At 44.7% G+C, this 21,497-nt stretch overlaps 1 protein-coding gene across 4 annotated transcripts in view; it reads right to left on the reverse strand.

The window, feature by feature from the left end:
- Nucleotides 1-21,497, reverse strand: part of LOC137521592 (zinc finger and BTB domain-containing protein 49-like) — a 52,758-nt gene that overhangs the window by 5,888 nt on the left and 25,373 nt on the right. For 3 of the 4 annotated variants that reach the window (XM_068241047.1, XM_068241045.1, XM_068241048.1), the window contains 2 exons: nucleotides 15,977-16,191; nucleotides 13,148-13,443 (listed from right to left, as the gene is read on the reverse strand). The gene's annotated coding sequence lies outside the window, so the exon portion shown is untranslated. The remainder of the gene's footprint in view (nucleotides 1-13,147; nucleotides 13,444-15,976; nucleotides 16,192-21,497) is intronic. The other variant, XM_068241046.1, reaches the window with a different exon arrangement.

Here is a 21,497-nt window from a genome sequence, read left to right on the forward strand (position 1 = left end):
ACGCATTTACCACTCTCTCAGTTCAATACAGTATAATCTCGTAATAGTAAACTCTGATATAGTAAACATTTAGGAATAATAAACTAAGAGTCCAGGTCCCAGCCAAGCACCATTATAAGTATATGGGAGTAAGGATACATATGAAATCGTCGCCGGGAGACTTGGGCGCAGGCAGTGGCGTAGCTACAAACCTCTGGGCCCCGATGCGGAATCTGGATGTGGGCCCTCCGGCAACAACAGCCCCCCCTCCCCGGCAACACCCGACGCACACACATATCCGAATCCCTATAGCCAGCTATAGGTCCCCCCAGTATAGGTAGCCAGGCATAGGTAAGCCAGTATAGTTGCCCCCGGTATAGGTTAGCCAGGTAGGTGCCTCCAGCATAGGTAGCCAGTATAGTTGCGCCCAGTATAGGTGAGATAGGCAGGCGCCGCCAGTATAAGTTAGATAGATAGGTGCCCCCCGGACAGGTTAGCTAGGTGGGTGCTTCTAATATAGGTAGCCAGAATAGTTGCCCCCAGCATAGGTTAGATAGGTAGGTGCCCCCAGTATAGGTTAGTGAGGTAGGTGCCTCCAATATAGGTAGCCAGTATAGTTGCCACCTGTATAGGCTAGCTAGGTGCCCCCAATACAGGTTAGATAAGTAAGTGCCCCCAGTATAGGTTAGATAGGTAGGTGCCCCCCAGTATAGGTTAGATGAGTTAGGTGCCCCCCAGTATAAGGTTAGATGAGGTAGGTGCCCCCCAGTATAGGTTAGATTAGGTAGCTGCCCCCCAGTATAGGTTAGATGAGTTAGGTGCCCCCCAGTATAAGGTTAGATGAGGTAGGTGCCCCCTAGTATAAGGTTAGATGAGGTAGGTGCCCCCCAGTATAGGTTAGATTAGGTAGCTGCCCCCCAGTATAGGTTAGATGAGGTAAGTGCCCCCCAGTATAAGGTTAGATGAGGTAGCTGCCCCCCAGTATAGGTTAGATTAGGTAGGTGCCCCCCATTACAGGTTAGATTAGGTAGGTGCCCCCCAGTATAGGTTAGATTAGGTAGCTGCCCCCCAGGATAGATTAGGTAGCTGCCCCCCAGGATAGATTAGGTAGCTGCCCCCCAGGATAGATTAGGTAGCTGCCCCCCAGGATAGATTAGGTAGCTGCCCCCCAGGATAGATTAGGTAGGTGCCCCCCAGGATAGGTTAGATTAGGTAGGTGCCCCCCAGTATAAGGTTAGATTAGGTAGGTGCCCCCCCCCAGTATAGGTTAGATTAGGTAGGTGCCCCCAGTATAGGTTAGATTAGGTAGGTGCCCCCTATTATAGGTTAAATTAGGTAGCTGCCCCCCAGGATAGATTAGGTAGCTGCCCCCCAGTATAGGTTAGATTAGGTAGGTGCCCCCTATTATAGGTTAGATTAGGTAGCTGCCCCCCAGGATAGATTAGGTAGCTGCCCCCCAGGATAGATTAGGTAGCTGCCCCCCCAGGATAGATTAGGTAGCTGCCCCCCAGGGTAAATTAGGTAGCTGCCCCCCAGGATAGGTTAGAGTAGGTAGCTGCCCCCCAGGATAGGTTAGGTAGCTGCCCCCCAGGATAGGTTAGTTAGCTGCCCCCCAGGATAGGTTAGTTAGCTGCCCCCCAGGATAGGTTAGTTAGCTGCCCCCCAGGATAGGTTAGATTAGGTAGCTGCCCCCCCCAGGATAGGTTAGGTAGGTAGCTGCCCCCCAGGATAGGGTAGGTAGGTGCCCCCCCCCCCCCCCATAATGGAGGGGGAAGCCGCAGCCGCGGGGAGGGCAGCCCGACCTCTCCCTCCCTTCCTCTCCCCGGGCCCCCCCCCCCCTCAGATGCAGAGTGAGCGCTCACGGAAGCGCTGTAGGCAGAACTTACCTCCGTCCCTGGTTCCAATCGCCACTGATCTCCTCCCGCTCTGTATAGATGCTGATACACACACTGCCGGAAGCAGTGTGTGTATCAGCTTCTATGCAGAGAGGAGATCAGCGGCGATTGGAACGCAGGGAGGTGAGTTCTGCCTACAGCGCTTCCGTAAACGCTCACTCTGCATCTGAGGGGGGGCCCCGGGGAGAGGAAGGGAGGGAGAGGTCGGGCTGCCCTCCCCGCGGCTGCGACTCCCCCCTCCCAATAGCGCGCACGGGCCGCATGGCCCTCCAAACGGACATGGGCCCCCCGGGCCCCTCCCCCGCCTCCTCAGGAGCCGGGCTCAGTCGCCATGGCGACCGTTGCGACCGCGGGCCCTACGCCATTGGGCGCAGGATACAGCCGGTATATGGCTGATCCTGCTGCTGCACAAGTCCCGGCCGCGCTAAATACTATTCCCCCTCCAGGCTGCCATGGATAGTGGGGAATGAAGTAATTTGGCTTCCAGCAATTGCTGGAACCCAAATAATTATTGTGTTTTAAAAGTAACTTCAACTCCGTCTTCTGACAGCGCCGGAGTTACTCTGTGTACGCTGCTATAGCTGTAATTCCTATTACAGCCTATAGGGGCGGCTGCTGCGCCCAAATCTACCTGCGCTGTAATTAGAGCGCTCGTGGGAGTAATGCCTGGTATAGTGAAACACGATATGATAGAACTGTTATCATAAACCTGTTTTTTGGACCCTTCAGTAGTCTATATGTGGCTATATTAAAAAGTGGGCGGAATCATGCGTCATACATCAGTCTGAGACCCACGAGCCATGGTCAGGGGGCAGGCTGGCAGCAAATTGTAGCCTGCTCACTATCGGCACACTAATCTGGGCCTGCGTGGATTACCTCAAAAGCACCAGTTGTGTGAGACCTATGCTTCCTGTGTAAGCTGCTGCCTGATTACGGAAATTCCTGTCATCTGTGACTTGCTTGTGCATGGCTGCAACGCTATAGTATCATCCAGGCTGCACAGAAATGTGGACAGAGGAATACACTATAAAGTACTGTACCAGCATTAACTGAGACCTATGAATACCTGTGCAAGCTGTTGTGTGATTAATGCATGCCAATCCCTGCATATTGAGCACTGTCATTTTGATCTAGCTTAGACACTCTTTGCTGGCTTGCTGAAGCAGAAAAAATGACTCCCAATTATTTTAAAGTAGTTCTTGGTTTTAGTCAGGATCTACCTAACTACCAGGAGTGCCAACTTCTGAGGACCCTCACAGGGGCAGGAAATCCTTCGTAAGGCTCCATTCACACTTACAAAACGCTGGTGCTTTAGCTAGCGTTTTGCTCTGGCGTTTTTGGGCGATTAACGCCATTCACACTTGGGGTGATTTCCCATCGACCGCGATTAGCGCTTCTATAGCACTAAACTCGATCGCCGGGAAATCGCTTGAAAATGGTGCAGGATACAAATTTTTTGGCAGCGATTTGCGTTACTCGCCGGCGATTAACACAAATCGCCCAAGTGAGAACAGGCCCATAGGTTATTATTGCACTAGCGCTTAGCGTTTTGCCGAAATCGCTGGCAAAACGCTCTAGTGTGAATGGGGCCTAAGCCTTATTGGTGGTTGCATAGGTTTTGCAACTAGAAATTTGTAAGTGGTTCTACTAAAATATTTGAGTGTTTTGACTTATTGCACTACTGGCTCCTGGTTTGTTTCTCCCTTATGTCTTCTCGGGCCGCAGATCCCTTGTCCTACACTCCTCCAGTATGGTTTTTGTGTATGGCCAGTACACTGATGAGTCATCATTCTGCTTGCCCTCATGCAATCAATCCCATTATTGGAGAGCAAAATAAGCCAGTCGACCCCAATGAGTGTACAGAAGCATGCATGATGCTGATATTAAGACATAAATAAAAGTTTTGATAGTGTGACCAAATGCAGCTACGTTGAGGGAGTTAAATTCAGACACTGTGGGTTGGGCTGCTGCTGCTTCTTGTATTGAATCATTCTGCTGTTTAGACTGCAAGGAGGAAGGCACAGACTAAAGGCTCATACACACATCAGACCATAGTCTTTGGAAAATGAAAGATCACAGACCAATTTTACCCCCTTCCATGTAGTATGAGAGCCATACCTACACAGTATATTCTATGGAGCTGAACTCCCCATCAGACATAAATCTTTGCAAGATGCTGCACACAAAGATGCTGTAGACATTCAAAAGATCTGTATTTGCAAAAGATCTGTTCCTGCAAAAGATCCGTTCCTGCAAAATGCATTCATAGTCTATATCTGCAGATCCTCATACACACCTTGTTTAACAGACATTCATCTGCAGATCAGATCCACCAGGATGGATCTTCAGATCTGCAGATGATTGTCAGATCTGCAGATCAATGTCAGTTAAACAAGGTGTGTATGAGGATCTGCAGATATCATAGACTATGAATGCATTTTGCAGGAACGGATATTTTGCAGATACTGATCTTTTGAATGTGTGCAGCATCTTGCAAAGATTGTTGGTATCTGATGGGGAGGTCAGCTCAATAGAATAGACTGTGTAGAGTATGGCTCTCATACTACTTGGAAGGGGGTAAAATTGGTCTGTGATCTTGCCTTTTCCAAAGACTTTTATATCAAGTGTGTATGTAGCATAAAGGTGCCCATAGACTTAACCATTATGGGCAAATTCAACAAATTCCAGCTTTAAAATGACAAGTAAAGTGAGAGGGATGTAGAGACTGCCATATTTATTTCCTTTTAAGCAATACTAGTTGCCTGGCTGTCCAGCTTATCCTCTGCCTCTAATACTTTTAGCCATAGACCCTGAACAAGCATGCAGCAGATCAGGTGTTTCTGACATTATTGTCAGATCTGACAAGATCAGCTGCATGAGTGTTTCTGGTGTGAGTCAGACACTACTGCAGCCAAACAGGTCAGCAAGGCTGCCAGGCAACTGGTATTGTTTAAAAGGAAATATATATGGCAGTCTCTATATTCTTCTCACTTCAGTTGTTCTTTAGACCTTGTTCACATTATAAATCGCCAGTGCTATCGCAAGCGCGAAGCGATTTATTAAGCTTTTTTCAAAGTGCTTTTCCCTGCGCTTTGAGCTTAGTAAGCAAATTACATCTTTCCCGACTATCCATGGCGGCCTGGAGGGGGAATAGTAATAGTAATAGTGGATGCCCCCAGCTAACGGAAAAGTACCAAAAATCACATTGAGCTCTATTCACAATAAGCAGTTCGGTAAAATCATTTTGGATGGTAAAGTACCTCATGCTGTCTTGTGTACTACTTGAGCTTGTATGTGCTAAAAATAATTCCAGGTACAAACCCCTGTACTTGGCCATTAAACTTGATTCTGATTCTGATTCTAAATCTGTATGTTACACTTTTTTCTTCCAAATTCACAAACGTTTTGCCCCATGAGGCAGAAGTTTGGTAATTTACTGAACAAACGTGCCTCAATTCACTAAGCCCTGGTCGGTAAGGCCTCTTTTCCAAGGACTGTTGATAGGCAGTGAAATGTCTCTCAAACTCTTACAACTGCTTGTTGCTGCCTGGCAACTGCTTACTGCTGTCTGGTAACTGCTCACTGCTGTCTGGTAACTGCTTGCTGAGCACACAGTTCAACTGTTTGTGGAAAAGAGGCCTAAGTGTCACTTACCAGCCTTCTAGCAGGGCAGCGGGCGGGCAGGGAGCTGTGTGTGACTGAGGTTTTCTGTCCTGTGCATACTATCATCCCTTTAGATGTGCTGCAGCCACCAGGGGGAGCTCTTCTGTGTGCTACAATACAAATATGCACATCTAAAGGGATGCAGGGATGCCCGCAGAATTGTCTGCTTCTTGTGCTTTGATACACTGAAAGACCCACCGGCATCCCTGTCGCATCCAATCACAGTGAGAAGCAGGCTGTGTGGCTCTCCCTATTGCCTGCCTGGCTCTCCCCAAAGGCTAGCTAGTAAGAGTTAGAGTTAGTTATCGGCTGCTGTGAGCTGGAGAAAAATACCGAACACTTTTGGCCAGTAAATGACAAATGCAGAAATCTTTGTGAATTGACATTTCCCGAGGTAATTACCGCACAAGTCGGTAATTTACCTCACTAGTCGGGAACTGTGATTTTCTGTGTGGAGATAGGTTTAGTGAATTGTAACTTGGGTACTTTTCAATTAGCTGGGCGCATTCACTAGGTGGCGATAAAACTCCACCAGAATTACATCTTTCCCTACTATCCATGGCGGCCTGGAGGGGAATTAGTAATTAACGTCACCTAGTGGATGCGCCCGGCTAACGGAAAAGTACCGTAACTTGTGAAGGTGAGCACTAAAATCAGCTGTTTTCAGCATGACTGAATGCGGTAATGCTTTGTGAATAGAGCCTAATATGTAGAAAAATACACCACAACCAGTGAATGCTGCGCAACTGCATATTTTAATTAGCGTAATTGCAGTACACATATTAGTATTTTTCAATGCATGACAATGCAAGCATTTGCAAAGACTATGGCTATCATTCATAAAGCATTTCCGCATGCGGAAATGCTTAATACCGCTGACTTTACCGAACACTCAGCAAAGTCCCAATTCATAAAGGCTCTTTCCGCATGAAAAGCTAACATTCCCGTGAAGAGCGATACATTTCCACCTTGTGCGGAGTTTTTCTAGATTAATCTAGAAAAAGTAACAAACACATCCATTCATAAAGATTAGAGCAAGCGGTATGCGGAAGGAAAATACCGCTTGCTCGACAGTAGCGATAGGCGGGCGGATTACGTGTAAATAAATGGGACGGACCTCCCAAGCAGCATCAAACAGAGGAGTGCACGGAGGGAATCGGGCAGCTTTTATGTTTCCGCATGTCTTCCGCCACGCTACCTCCAGAAAACCTCCGCACTTGTATCGCAACAGGCAACTTCTTTATGAATGACCACCCAGAAGTCTTAAGTACCGGTTGCGGAGAAGAACGGTGTTTTCCCGCACTACCGACTGGTCCTTTATGAATGATAGCATATATATATATATATATATATATATATATATATATATATATATATATATATATATATATATATATATATTAACATCATAAATTGTAGGTCTGGCGCTAGCTATGCAAGCAAGGATTAAACATATCCATCATTATAAAACCTTCAATTAGGCATCCCTGCTTGTAATATTGCCTCAATCGTATAAAGAGCAGATTAGTCCAAGTAATGAATCTCACTTAAATGCAATCCACTATGGAATAGACAGGCAGGCAGGCAGGCAATCCTAGGCAGAATTTTAGTTGAAACAGTTCCACAATTGAAATAGTTTCCCATTGCCAATGCAGCTGTATTTTCAAAGCAAAGATGTATGGAATAGATGCTGCATAGGTCAGACACAGTTAAGGGCCTATTTCGGCTACACGTGGATTCTAGATGTAGAAAACTGACTCCAATGAATACCTATGGGAAATCTGCATCAGAAAAATTGTGTTTAGTGAAAACAGGCCCATAGACATTCATTGGAGTCAGGTTTTCTGCATCCAGAATCTGCGTGTAGTGGAAACAGGCCCTAGTCCGATTTCCCAGATTACAATTGTCCACAACGTGTAAAAACATTGTTGCCCCAGTATCTTCTCTGGTGCGTGGACAATGTAAATGAAGTGCAAAGCTTTCACACATGATCAGTTCATTCAAAGAAATCACAGTGCAATGGCTTTAAATCACTTTTAGCAAAGTCTCAAACACGCAAACTCTCTCAAGGCTCCAGACGGAGATACTGTGTAGTGCGCAATACATATAGTTACCAGTCCTTTGGATGTAGCTGAAGCTGCGCATATAGACCGCTATCCTCCGTTGCCTTTGAATAGTTGGTAAGAAAGTTCCACCATGTAGCCGCCAGCCTGTACATAATCGGTAAATCCTTGGACTTAAGTCCGCTTATGAATTGTAAGAGCACACCAGCCGCTGTGACCAACTGTCATACGCCAGACCTACGTGATGACGCAGTATCACGTTAACATGTTTCATCCCGCCCACAAGACTTCCTCAGAACATACTGCCTAGCAAGTTGGTAGGTGATGGTTGTGTTTATACACAGCACTATGATGTACTATATATACATATGCTTGCATTGTCAGGCTTTGAACAATACTATGTGTACTTCAATTATGCTAATTTAAATACGCAGTTGAGCAGCATTTACTGGTTTTGGTGTGGGTTTCTACTCTGGATAGTCCAGACTGGACTGTCAGTTTAGGCGTAAATATGGTAGGGAGACTAATGGAAATGATCAATAAAATGTACAAATAAAAATCAGATCACAACTTTACAATTATGGCCATCTTACATGGCAGCCTGATTTTCAAACCAGAAAAAGGGGCCATGCGAGGTCAGATTGCTGCTCTATAAGTACAGAACATTTTCTATCTCTATATTTATGTTCAGCACCCTCTAGTGACTGGAGACAGCAATAGCCCAGCAGATAAACACAAATAAGGCCTCTTTTCCACGAACTGTTGAGCTGTGTGCTCAGCAACCAGTTGCTAGGCAGCAGTGAGCAGTTACCAGGCAGCAGCAAGCAGTTGTGAGAGTTTGAGAGGCATTTCACTGCCTGTAAACATTTCGTGGAAAAGAGGCCTAACTATGGGGTTGCAGCTCTGCAGTCTGGGAAAAAGAATCAGCAGGACAGCCAGGCAACTGGTATTGCTTAAAAGTAAATAAATATGGCAGTCTCCATATCCCTCTCACTTCAGTTGCCCTTTAAACACACACACACAAAAACTCTGCAAGCAGTTGAATATTAAAGGGCACCTGAAGTGAGAGGGATATGGAGACTGCCATATTTACTTTTAAGCAATACCAGTTGCCTGGCTGTCCTGCTGATCCTCTGCCTCTAATACTTTTAGCCATAGCCCCTGAACAAGCATGCAGCAGATCAGGTGTTTCTGACATTATTGTCAGATCTGACAAGATTAGCTGCATGCTTGTTTCTGGTGTGATCCAGACACTATTGTAGCCAAATCGACCAGCAGGACAGCCAGGCAACTGGTATTGTTTAAAAGGAGATAAATATGGCAGCCACCATATAATTCTCACTTCAGTTCCCCTTTAAAGATGAACTTAGTTGAAGACACGCCCTTTTTTAATATAGATACTTAGGGCCCTGTTTCAAACTGAAAAATTGTTCCAAAACGACTGCTATTTTGCCACAATTAGGCCTTTTTTCCATGGACTGTTGATAGGCAATGAAATGCCTCTCAAACTTGCACAACTTCTCACTGCTGCTTGGTAACTGCTTGTTGCTCCTGGTAACTGCTCACTGCTGCCTGGTAACTGCTTGCTGAGCACAGAGCTCAACAGTCCGTGGAAAAGAGGCCTTATATTTGCAATTCTCATTCAGTGAGGACTTCACATTTGCAATTCTCATTCAGGGCTGGTGCACACCGACTGGGCTGGGGATACGCTTGGTCAATGTATCTCAATGGGGTGGTTCACACCAGAGCGGGAGGCGTTTTGCTGAAACGCATACTCCCGGGGTGAGGCATTTTTTGGATTGCGGAGGCGTTTCTGCCTCCAATGTAAAGTATAGGAAAAAGTATAGGAAAAACGCAAACCGCTCTGAAAAAACGGCAGTTCAGAGCGGTTTTGCAGGCGTTTTTGTTACAGAAGCTGTTCAGTAACAGCTTTACTGTAACAATATATGAAATCTACACCAAAAACACTTCCCAAAACCGCAAAATGCTAGGTGAAACGCTACAGAAAAATAAGAAAAAGCGTTTCAAAATCTGCTAGCATTTTGCGGATCTGCTAGCGGGTTTTGGTGAGCACCAGGCCTCAGTGAGGAATTCTCGTTCCCTGAACAAGAATTGAATACGCAATTGGGGCAAAACTTTGCCATGATTTTCAATATGGAACAGACTGGTTTTCACAGTTATTTTCAGCTATTTTTGTCTGATATATTTCTGATCTCTACTAGGCTGCTATGTCAGTGCTGCATTTGATCTTGTGTCTGATCACAATTTCTACAATATTATACAGGGCTGTGGAGTTGGAGTTGAGGAGTCAGAGGTTTCATAAACTGAGGAGTTGGAGTCTTGAATGAATGTTTTGCTTTCTGTTTACTTTTCACTTATTTGATAACACCTGCCTTGCAGGCAAACAAAGGGACCAGATAATTTCGTAATAAGACTACTACTATATGTATCTGTGTTTATCTCATGTCACTTCAGGTATGCTTGACAAATGGGTACTTATCCGTTAGCCGGGCGCATCCGGCAGGGCAGGTGGCGCTTATTACTATTCCCCCTCCAGGCCGACATGGATAGTAGGGAAAGATGTAAATCTGGTGGAGTTTTGTCGCCACCTGCCGGATGCGCCTGGCTAACAGATAAGTATCGACAAATGTTCTAGTAAATTTATATAAAAAGTTGTGTCTTAGGCCTCTTGCACACTGCAAGCGATTCAGATTCAGATTCCGCTTTTTAATCTGTTTTTACTTCCGATTCAGATTTGCAGTTTTCTCCCTGCACACTGCAAATCGGAATCTGAATCTGATGTAAAAACTGATTAAAAAGCGGAATCTGAATCAGAATCGCTTGCAGTGTGCAAGAAGCCTCAAAGAGACTCGGAGCTGAGTCTTCCTGCTGTTTTTTACTTACCCAGGGCTTCCTCCAGCCCCATAAGCATGGATGACTCCCTCGCTGTCCTCCGTTCAGCTGCAGTCAACTCCCGGTACGCGGCTCAGTCGGACTTAGTCTGACTAAGTGACGTCACCCGGGGCTTTCTGTGCTTGCATGCGCAGAAGGCCTGCCGCTGACATCACTGAGACGCTTACTGGGGAAGATTGCGGCTGAACGGAGGCGCTGAGGAGGATGGCGAGGGACTCATCCATGCTTAAGGGGCTGGAGGAAGCCCCGGGAAGTAAAAAAACAGGAGGAAGACTCCGCTCTGAGTCTCTTTAAGGTGCGTTCACACCTCCAACTTTACTCCTGATTGTGATTTAAACTGGTCGTTTGAATGAATTGAAATGCAAACAACAAGCTGTTCAGATGTCCTGTACACACTGACCAACAAAGCGGCTGATATCCTAATTTACTGTCGTTTAACCAGCTTGATAATGGACAATGGACTGGATGGAACAATGGACTAGATTAAACAATTGATCAAACAACTGTAAGTTTGAACGTCCATTAGTTAGACAAACGACTAGAAGTTGTTTGTACACACGTGCGGACCTTACAGTCGTTTGATCGACAGTTTTTCCAACTGATCCGACAAGCGGATTGGGCAAACCGCCTGTTATCAGTCGCTCGACTGTGCATACACACGTCCAACTTGTCGTTCAAATGACAAGTCGGACAACAAGTTGGGCGGAAAATCAGGACAATTGTACGTACCTTTAACTGGGGCTCCTAAAAGTATACCAACAACACTTAGGCTGCTTTCACAGTGGGACGTTACAGGCGCACGTTAGAGCAGCCTGTAACGCAGCCCACCGCACAGTAATGAAAAATCAATGGGCTGTTCACAGTGCCCAAGTTGCGTTACATTGTAACTCTGCAAGTTCTGGGAAAGTGCAGCATGCTGTGCGTTATACTGGGCTTTAGCTGCGTTAGACTGCTTGCACATGCTCAGTGACTAGCCACATGGCTAATTAATATTCACTGCACTGTGGTGAGGTAACCTGGACTCATAGTGTTGTCCGGATCATGAATGAATTGTTCATTTGATCCGGATCTTTTTTGTGAGTCGAATCATCCGGATCATCACAATGAACAATTCGGTTCACAGTGGATGTCTGCCTGAAAGAAACAGGAACATACAGAATGTACAGTGCAGGGAAAGTCCTGTCCTGCTAGTCATTTCACCCTCAGTCTGCTTCCCTAGTAAAATGATTCAAATGATTCGGTTCAAACATCTGGATCTTTTCAATGATCCGATTCGAATCATCCGAATCCTTGAAAAGATCTGGACTTCCCATCACTGTCCTGGAGTGGCTGTTCTATCAGTATAGATAGAACGAAAACAGCGCACCAAGAGCCTCATAACGCGGCTCAATCTGACGTCCAACTTCAACACCACCATGCGTTGCGTTAGGGGCACGTTATGCGATCTTAACGTCCCCTAACAATGTACAGCTACAACATGGGGAGCACCATCCCCTACAAACTCAATATATCACCCAATAATTATCGAAAAAAGTAATCGAAACAAGTGGGTGTAAATCTGAACTGTGCAGAACGGTCAGAAAATAAGCATCATATACTAGAACCAAAGCAATGACCTCAAAATAACCGCACCAGGACAGACGTTATCAAATACAATAATGCATCCTTTATTTGAAATTACAAACATTAAAAACTATTAAAACATGATGGGGGAATATATAAACCCACAATATCGGAGAACTGGCGGACAATAAAGTGCTAATGAAGAATATAATCATTCTCAAATAACCTGTGCATGGCACTAGAAGTGCATAACGCTATAGTAACACATACAATGACATCAGATATATACATGTGCAATAGATGTCCCAAGTCAACGCATGAGACCAGTGAGAGTAGAAAAAAAGAATAGGGTGACCAGGAAGAGGGAAGCAATCCCCTGAGCCGTGTAAATGTGTATTAGAGAACGGCCAAAGACCAAATAGAAAAGTGCACAAGCTTCGAAAAAGCCACACTATAGGCGGCGAATCGCGATAGCGGCGGTGGGGACCCGTGGAGACATTATACTGGTAGGATCTTAGCCATCACTATCCACTATTTCAGCATTTGGCTCTGCCTTTTTCATCATTCTCATTCACTTATTCCCTTGTGCACTTTTCTATTTGGCCTTTGGCCGTTCTCTAATACACATTTACACGGCTCAGGGGATTGCTTCCCTCTTCCTGGTCACCCCATTCTTTTTTTCTACTCCCACTGGTCTCATGCGTTGACTTGGGACATCTATTGCACATGTATATATCTGATGTCATTGTATGTGTTACTATAGCGTTATGCACTTCTAGTGCCATGCACAGGTTATTTGAGAATGATTATATTCTTCATTAGCACTTTATTGTCCGCCAGTTCTCCGATATTGTGGGTTTATATATTCCCCCATCATGTTTTAATAGTTTTTAATGTTTGTAATTTCAAATAAAGGATGCATTATTGTATTTGATAACGTCTGTCCTGGTGCGGTTATTTTGAGGTCTTAACGTCCCCTAAAACGCAATGTCTTGGTGTGAAAGAGGCCTTAAGAATAACTATACCATGATACATGTACACTGCTATCTAAGTGTCATTAGGAAGCCTCACCTGTAGAGGGCAGAATTGTTTATTTCCCAGCCCATGTTCAGCAGCATCTTGATTCAGATTTCAGCATGGTTTTCATGGTCAGCAGTCAATCCTGTCCACCACCCAGAAGACTGGCTTGATACAATGTCTGCCTTGGGCTATCATGTGCCTGACCCCTCAGGGTCAAGAGTGAGGCACTTCCCATTTTTTCTGTAATCAACGTTGGTGCCCATGTCAAGCTGAATTCTGAGGCTCTAAAGAGGCAGCGATGATCAGCACTGATTCTAAGGACACAGTTTTAGACTGGAAGGACACATCTGTGGTCATAAAAAAGAAGACAAAAGTCAAAATCACATACACTGTACAATGCTGGAATTTAGCAGTAGCAACATTTTCACCGAATACAGGTTTGTCCATTGCAATAATTGCAACGGAAATTCCCGACCTGCATGATAATTAGCTGGAAGCAGATGTATTGCCATAACCAAAGATAAGGCACATTTTCCCTCCTCAGACAGTGCAAAGATCTTCCACAGACTACCGGAACGAGTACACCACCCACTCTGGCTGGCCCACAGTGTGCTGTGTGGATCAACCCTAAACCATGAAAGAAAAAAGTGATGGGTTTTTACATACCTACAAAGCGAAAAAGGTCAGCACTGCAAAATATATTCAAGCGATTTTATTTATCAATTACTCCATAAAATTATAAAAGTTGTGGTAGCTGTGACTTGTGGTGCCGACCCTTTTCGCTTTGTTGACTGGACTGGCTCTGAGGGGTACCTGTGTTGGGTCAAGGCATGCAAGGATTTACGTTTAGCCATTTGTGTGCCCCCACATAGGCCTTGGACTTAGACTGTCACCTATGTCAATCAAACACAAAAGTGGACATTATTGGAGTAGTGGTTAGCACTCTCTCCCCTTGCGGCGCTGGGTCCCGGTTCGAATCCTAGCCATGTTAACATCTGAAGGGAGTTTGTTTGTTCTCCCCATGTCTGTGTGGGTTTCCTCCGGGCACTCATGTTTCCTCCCACATCCAAAAAACATACAGGTAACTTAATTGACTTCCCCCTAAATTGGCCCTAGACCACAATACATGCACTTTACGATACATACATAAACATATGACTATGGTAGGCGATTATATTGTGAGCTCCTCTGAGGGCCCGTTTCCACTAGAGCGTATCTGCATGCGTTTCCTGCATGCAGATTTGCATAGACAATACAAGTGGATGGGACTGTTTCCACTTGTCAGGATTTCTGAGCATTTTTCTGTGCAGAAAAAATCTGCACGGCAGAGCCATCAGAATTCACATACTGCATACCGCTATGCGATTCGCATACAATGTATTTAATAGGAAATTCGCATGCGGTTTTGGTATGCGAATTTTCATGCGAATTCGCATACGATTTCGCATAGAAACAATGGAAAAGCACACAGGCACTGCCATGGTTAAATTTGCATACATAGGCTATCATTCATAAAAGTGTGGTCGGTAATGAAAATCAGTGCGGGAAAACACAGCTTTCAGTATTTTACACTTCTGTGTGGTCATTCATAAAAAAGTGTACAGGTGCGATTGCAGTTTTGAGATTTCCCGAACTAGGCTGGCGGTAGGCTTGCGAAAACACAGGAAGCTGCCGCGTTGATACATTTCTCCATGTTTCGCTCTACTGCAGCTGCCTGGGAGGTCTGTGTCTCCATTTACTTAACATGGTTATCGCCACATCCAAGGGAGCGGTATTTCCCATCCTCATACCGCTTGCGTTAATCTTTATGAATTAACATTTTGTTACATTTGTAACGATAGTCACTGCACAAGGTGGTGATTTATCTCTCTGCTTGGGAATGTCAGCTTTTCATGTGGAAACAGCCTTTATGAATACACATTTTGCTATGTGCTCAGTAAAGTCAGCCGTTTTCAGCATTTCCGCATGCGGGAATGCTTTATGAATGATAGCCATTGTCATCCATGCAAAATCGTATGTGAATTCGCATGAAAATTCACATACAACCGCATGAGAAATTCGCATCTGCATTTTTTCCGTGGCGATTCCCACCGCACAAGTGGAAACGGGCCCTGAGGGACATTTAGTGACAAGACTATATTCTCTGTACATCGCTGCGTAAGTTGTCAGCATAAATAACAATAATAATATTTAGATAGCGCTAATCTTCCGCAACTCTGTACAGAGTAAACTGTCTTGTCACTTAACTGTCCCTCAGAGGGGCTCACAATCTAATCCCTACCATAATCATATGTCTATGTATGTATCATGATCTAGGGCCAATTTGGGGGGAAGCCAATTAACTTCTCTGTATGTTTTTGGCATGTGGGAAGAAACTGGAGTGCCCAGAGGAAACTCACGCAGACATGGGGAGAACATACAAACTCCTTGAAGATAGGACCCTGGCTGGTATTTGAACCAGGAACCCAGCACTGCAAGGCAAGAGAGCTAACCACTATGCCACTGTGCTGCCTAAAACACATGAAATCTATTTTTAAAAAGTAAGAGTTGCCCACAAGCACAAATGCTTTAGCAAGTTCTGCAAATACGATATAGGAGGATTGTCAGTGTTTCGGAGGCAGGTCCATTTCGGGTTGTCTCTGATGACTTCTCTGTAACTAAATGCAGCAAAGATAATTCTTATGGAAGTTATGCAGAGCTGACAACCCAGTGCATTCAGTACACTAGGGAGAGCAAGAACTATTCTAAAGTACAGATAATTTTTTGTCTTATCAGAGGTCATCCTGTGAATGCACTTTTGAACTTCAGTGGTACTCAGTGGACATACCGTAATAGCTTATTATGAGTAAATGAATAATTGTACAGGGAAATTTTACTCACCTTTGGTATAAACGTGTATCAAAACTTCACATATGTTTCTGCAGTTTATGGCATATAAGACTGCTTTTTAACACCTGAAAATCTTCTGAAAAGTCAGGGGTCGTCTTTACGCCAGGTGTCATTGATGCCGGGTGATACGCCCTATCCTGTTACTGACTCTCAGATCTCGCTGCTGAGGACTGTAGTGAAGCGCCGCAGGCGCACATGTGCAAGATCTGAGAGGCAGAGAAGGAGGTAAATAGGATACAAGGGTGGGCCAGAAGGCTGAAAGGTAGACAAGGAGAGCTGACCAATCCACTTAGGGAGAGTTCACCAATCCAACCAGTCAGTCGCCTATATACTGTTATATACTGGGTACCACATACAGTACAGCACCAGTTGTTTAATTTTGATTTGGTGTGCGTTGGAAGAGGTGTAGTCTTATACAGCGAGTATATCCCAAACTCTATATTTTAACTGGAAAAGTTGGGGGGGTCATCTTATATGCCCAGTCGTCTTATACGCCGGAATATACGGTAGATGATAAATGACTTTCCCTACCACAGCTCACATTGCTGAATTTAAAAGGAGAAGCCTAACTTTAAATGCCAGGTACTTTTATACATCTGTTGGAATGTCACAAGGTAAACCAGTTTTAATCTCAGGTTGTGAAATCTCTGTATGTTGAGATTAGAGTTGCTGCTACATCTAATCCTAAATGGTGTTTACAAGGGATATGGACTCCTGTCAGCTCTTCCTGTTCAGTAAGCCAGCACCTATTCAGTGAGGAGACCTTGGGCAAGACCCCCAAACATTGCTACTGCCTATAGAGCGCGTCCTAGTGGCTGCAGCTCTGGCGCTTTGAGTCCGCCTGGAGAAGAGCACAATATAAATGTTCTGTATGGCCTAGTGCACACCAGAGCGGTTCTGCTGCAGTTTGCGATCCGCTTGCGGGTGCGGATCTGCTAGGGTAATGTATTTCAATGGGCTGGTGCACACCAGAGCGGGAGGCGTTTTGCAGAAACGCATACTCCCGGGCTGCTGCAGATTTTGGATTGCGGATGCGTTTCTGCCTCAATGTTAAGTATAGGAAAAACGCAAACTGCTCTGAAAAACGGCACTTCAGAGCGGTTTGCCAGGCGTTTTTTGTTACAGTAGCTGTTCAGTAACAGCTTTACTGTAACAATACATGAAATCTACTACACCAAAAACGCTTCACAAAACCGCAAAATGCTAGGTGAAACGCTGCAGAAAAAGAAGAAAAAGCATTTAAAAATCTGCTAGCATCTTGCGGATCTGCTAGCGGTTTTTGGTGTGCACCAGGCCTGTCTTCTCTGTGTCTTGTCAACATGGATAAGCAAAACTGTATTTTAACATAGAGACCATTTTTGAGGCAAAAATTACAGAATAAGGACTGTTTCACACTGAAAATCACCAAATACAATTGCATCGGAAATTCGGAATTGCAAATGCAATATTTTTTTTTACATTTATACCAGGTGTTTTAACGGCAATTTATATTTGTACAGTGTCTACACTAATAACACCATTACAATGACTATTAAATTGCTACGTGCAGCGCTTTTACAATTTTAAGTAAAACAAACCACTCTATAAGATTACATAGCCAAATCGTTTTTTGAACTGCCAGTGATTAAAAAATCTCTAAAAAAACAACAGTGCTTGCAATGTGTGAAACAGCCAAGCCCCATGTGTAACTTCTAAATTATTATTTATCCATTTATAAATACATGATTAACAGAAAGGGGCCAGTATCACTAACCATCTATTCTGGGCTGTGGAGTCGGAGTCATTTTTGGGTACCTGGTTTCATAAACTGAGGAATCTGAGTCCAGGCGCATTAGATTAAAGAGTAGGAGTCAAGGAGCCGGAGCAATTTTGGGTACCTGGAGTCAGTGGCGTCGTTGAGTATTTTTGTACCGACGCCACGGCCCTGCATATATTTATGTGCATTATGCTTGTTGTTGTGTAACAAAGGCTCCAGCAGTAAATGAAGTAGCAGAAAGTCTTATGGTGCCCATACATGGTACAATTTTCTTCATCCAATCTTACCATTTCTATGTAATATAAGGGAACTGCCTAAATTCTCCTTTCAGTATATTCACTTCATTTACCCTTATACTACATAGAAATGGTAAGATTGGATGAAAAAAATTGTACCATGTATGGGCACCATTAGGCCTCTATCACATGGGAGGCTGAAGGAATTGAATTCACTGCCTGTCAGCTGCTCTTGTGCAGAGGCTACCTTGTAAAATGGGTGCCACATAGACCGCAATGTTAATCGTGTTCATTGCAGCGCCCAGTGAGTAATTTGGTTGGCCTTTGGTTTATTACGAATTAGCGGCAGCAGGTGGTGCTAATATTGGCGGAGGTGTGTGGGTGGTGAGTTATTGTTAGGAGTAGGTAGAGGGTGGGTTAGTGTTAGTAGGTAGAGGGTGGGTTAGTGTTAGGAGTAGGTAGAGGGTGGGTTAGTGTTAGGAGTAGGTAGAGGGTGGGTTAGTGTTAGGAGTAGGTAGAGGGTGGGTTAGTGTTAGGAGTAGGTAGAGGGTGGGTTAGTGTTAGTAGGTAGGGGGTTGGGATAGTGTTAGGAGTAGGTAGAGGGTGGGTTAGTGTTAGGAGTAGGTAGAGGGTGGGATAGTGTTAGGAGTAGGTAGAAAGTGGGTTAGTGTTAGTAGGTAGAGGGTGGGTTAGTGTTAGGAGTAGGTAGAGGGTGGGTTAGTGTTAGGAGTAGGTAGAGGGTGGGTTAGTGTGAAAAGAGGTAGTGGTGGACTTACCTCCTCCAAGTAGACACACAAAGACTGTAGTAAAGACAGTCAATATATTTTGGTTCACAGAGGTGCCTGGCTCTTCTACTGACCACATATGCTATTGCTCCGTTGTTAATGCCTGGTGAAATGGGATCAAACCTGCGAAACGCGTTGCATATTTGGAGTTCATAAATAAAATATATTCACTGTCTTTACTACAGTCGTTGTGTGTCTACTTGGAGGAGGTAAGTCCACCACTACCTCCTCTATTTACCAAGAATTTGGTTTTTAAGCTCATTTAGCTTCCTTTTATCCTCTTGGCGCCTCTGTTCTCCTGCATAGTTTGGAGTCCACCCTGGGTGGAGGATTGAACCCCTTTTTCTCATCTACAGAGAGCGACTTCTTATTCCTGAGTGGGGTCAGGAAAATCTCCCCACCTGCCTTTACAGTGGTTGCCTAATAGTAACCCTGGTTTGTGAGTATTAATATTTACTCTATCTAGTAACCATTTACCAGTACATATTACACTATTGGGGCTCTTGGTGTTCCTTGTTTTTAATGTGAAAAGAGGGCTAGGTAAAGTGAAAGTAGAATATCAGTAAAAATTACCTATATTCTACTATCTATATAAGCCCCTGCCCAATTGTGGAATATCTGTAATTTTACCGCCATTTTACACTTGGCTTCACCCAGCTCCCTCATATAGCCCTTTTTTTAGCATATGCGTTTCTATTGCCGACCTCTGACTTTACCACCTTGAGGGTCACCCTATTAAATGCCAGTAGATTTCTCTGATTAAACACTGCTGTTTTTCTGTTCTTTATTTTTGGCAGCAAACACTATTACAATAATTTTTCTATTTACTGTACACCCCTAACTAAAGTCTTGTTTACCTCTATATATTTTGTTTTTGTTCCATATATTTTGGGTGTGAGAGATGCTGTTGCAATTCGCTGTGAAATACAGTGTGTGTATATATATATATATATATATATATATATATATATATATATATATATATATATATATATATATATATATATATATATATATATGTGACCATTGGTGTAGCAACACAGACGTCTGATTATGTGTGATCTGCAGAATCAACGATAATACAGACGCTATACCTGATTATGTGGTGATCTGCAGAATCACCAATAATACAAGTATAGCTAGCAGGATAGCAAGGTGTATAGTGTTTGGTGCACCAGTAACTGAATAGTTTAACTCGACCTCACCAGAGGAGCTGGTGGGCACTATTGGTACACAGTAACTGAATAGTTTGGCTAAACCCCACCAGGGGAGCTGATGAGTACTAGACAAGAGCACCTCACCAGTGACAAGGGCTCACTGGTGAGTAGAGTGGTCAGACAGGCTAGGATCAGTAACAGGCGGGCAGGTACAGTACAAAATCGACAGGCAAGAGAGTAGTTAGATGTCAGGAAGAGTTCAGCAACAGAGTCAGATGGGCAGAAGTACAGAATCGATTTGCAAGAGCAGAGTCAGAGGATAGCCAGAGTCATACACAGAATATCAAATATACAATAAACAATAATCCTAGTCTTGTGTGAAATCCCTGGTTTCCTCCCAGATCAAAACACACCGGATACTATCTAAGGTCTGAGCACTAACACGTGAGTATTCGTAACAGCAGACAGGTTGCGAGTGAAGACTGAAGGCTTTTGAAGCAGAGGAGACCCCACGGCCGCGCCCACCACCAATCAGCCAATCCGGAGCACCGTGAGTCTCCTCTGACGTCAGCCAACCGGCTGGTCAGCTGACGCGCCTCCTCCCCGCATAAAGGTCCTGTCTCTGCACGCGCCCGCGCGATACAGCAACCCTATGAGCAATAGACAACCCCGTCCTTGGCGTACTAGACGCCAGAGGAACGGGAAAAGTCCCAGAGCAGGGAAGCGAGGCGGCTGCGGAGACACCCTGCGTGCCCGCAGCCGCTGCTTCCATGGGTGTCACAATATATACAAACAAATAAAAGAATAACAAAAAAACCCCATGGTATAAATATTCACTTTGCATAAAATTGCTTATAACCCAGATCCACAATTTCTTAAATTGTAGGAATAATTTACGAGACGAAAAATAAATTAAACTCCACTATTCCAATGCATCCAGACACTGGCAAAATACAGCTAAAAGCAAATGATGGGAGAAACTGCATACTCCATGCACCACCTAGTGGGCAACTGTATCATCATTTATTTCTCCATTGGTTATATAGCTGTGCTACAAGGAGCAGTGAGATGCAGAAAACTTGTCAGCATTTCAGCCTCAATCAACAAACTTAGCAGAGCTCTCAGATTAACCTCCTTGCCGGTCTAATTCCCCCGGCAAGGAGGCAGCGCAGCACTTTTTTTTATTTATTTATTTATTTTTTAAATCATGTAGCGAGCCCAGGGCTCGCTACATGATAGGCGCTGAGCAGCGGCAGCTCTGCAGCCACTTTCTGGCGATCGGAGTAAGCAGGAAATCCCGTTCAGAACGGGATTTCCTGCTGTGCTTCCCCGGTCGCCATGGCGATGGGATGACGTCACCGACATCATCGACGTCGGGACGTCATAGGGAATCCCTATCCACCCCTCAGCGCTGCCTGGCCCTGATTGGCCAGGCTGCGCAGGGGTCTGGGGGGGGGGGGGGGGGAGGCGGCGATCGCATACTACACGCAGCTAGCAAAGTGCTAGCTGCGTGTAGGAAAAAAAAATTATGCAAATCAGCCCAGCGGGGCCTTAGAAATCCTCCTGCGCAGGTTACCC

This window comes from Hyperolius riggenbachi, chromosome 6, assembly GCF_040937935.1.
Source record: "Hyperolius riggenbachi isolate aHypRig1 chromosome 6, aHypRig1.pri, whole genome shotgun sequence".
Taxonomy (NCBI): Eukaryota; Metazoa; Chordata; class Amphibia; order Anura; family Hyperoliidae; genus Hyperolius; species Hyperolius riggenbachi.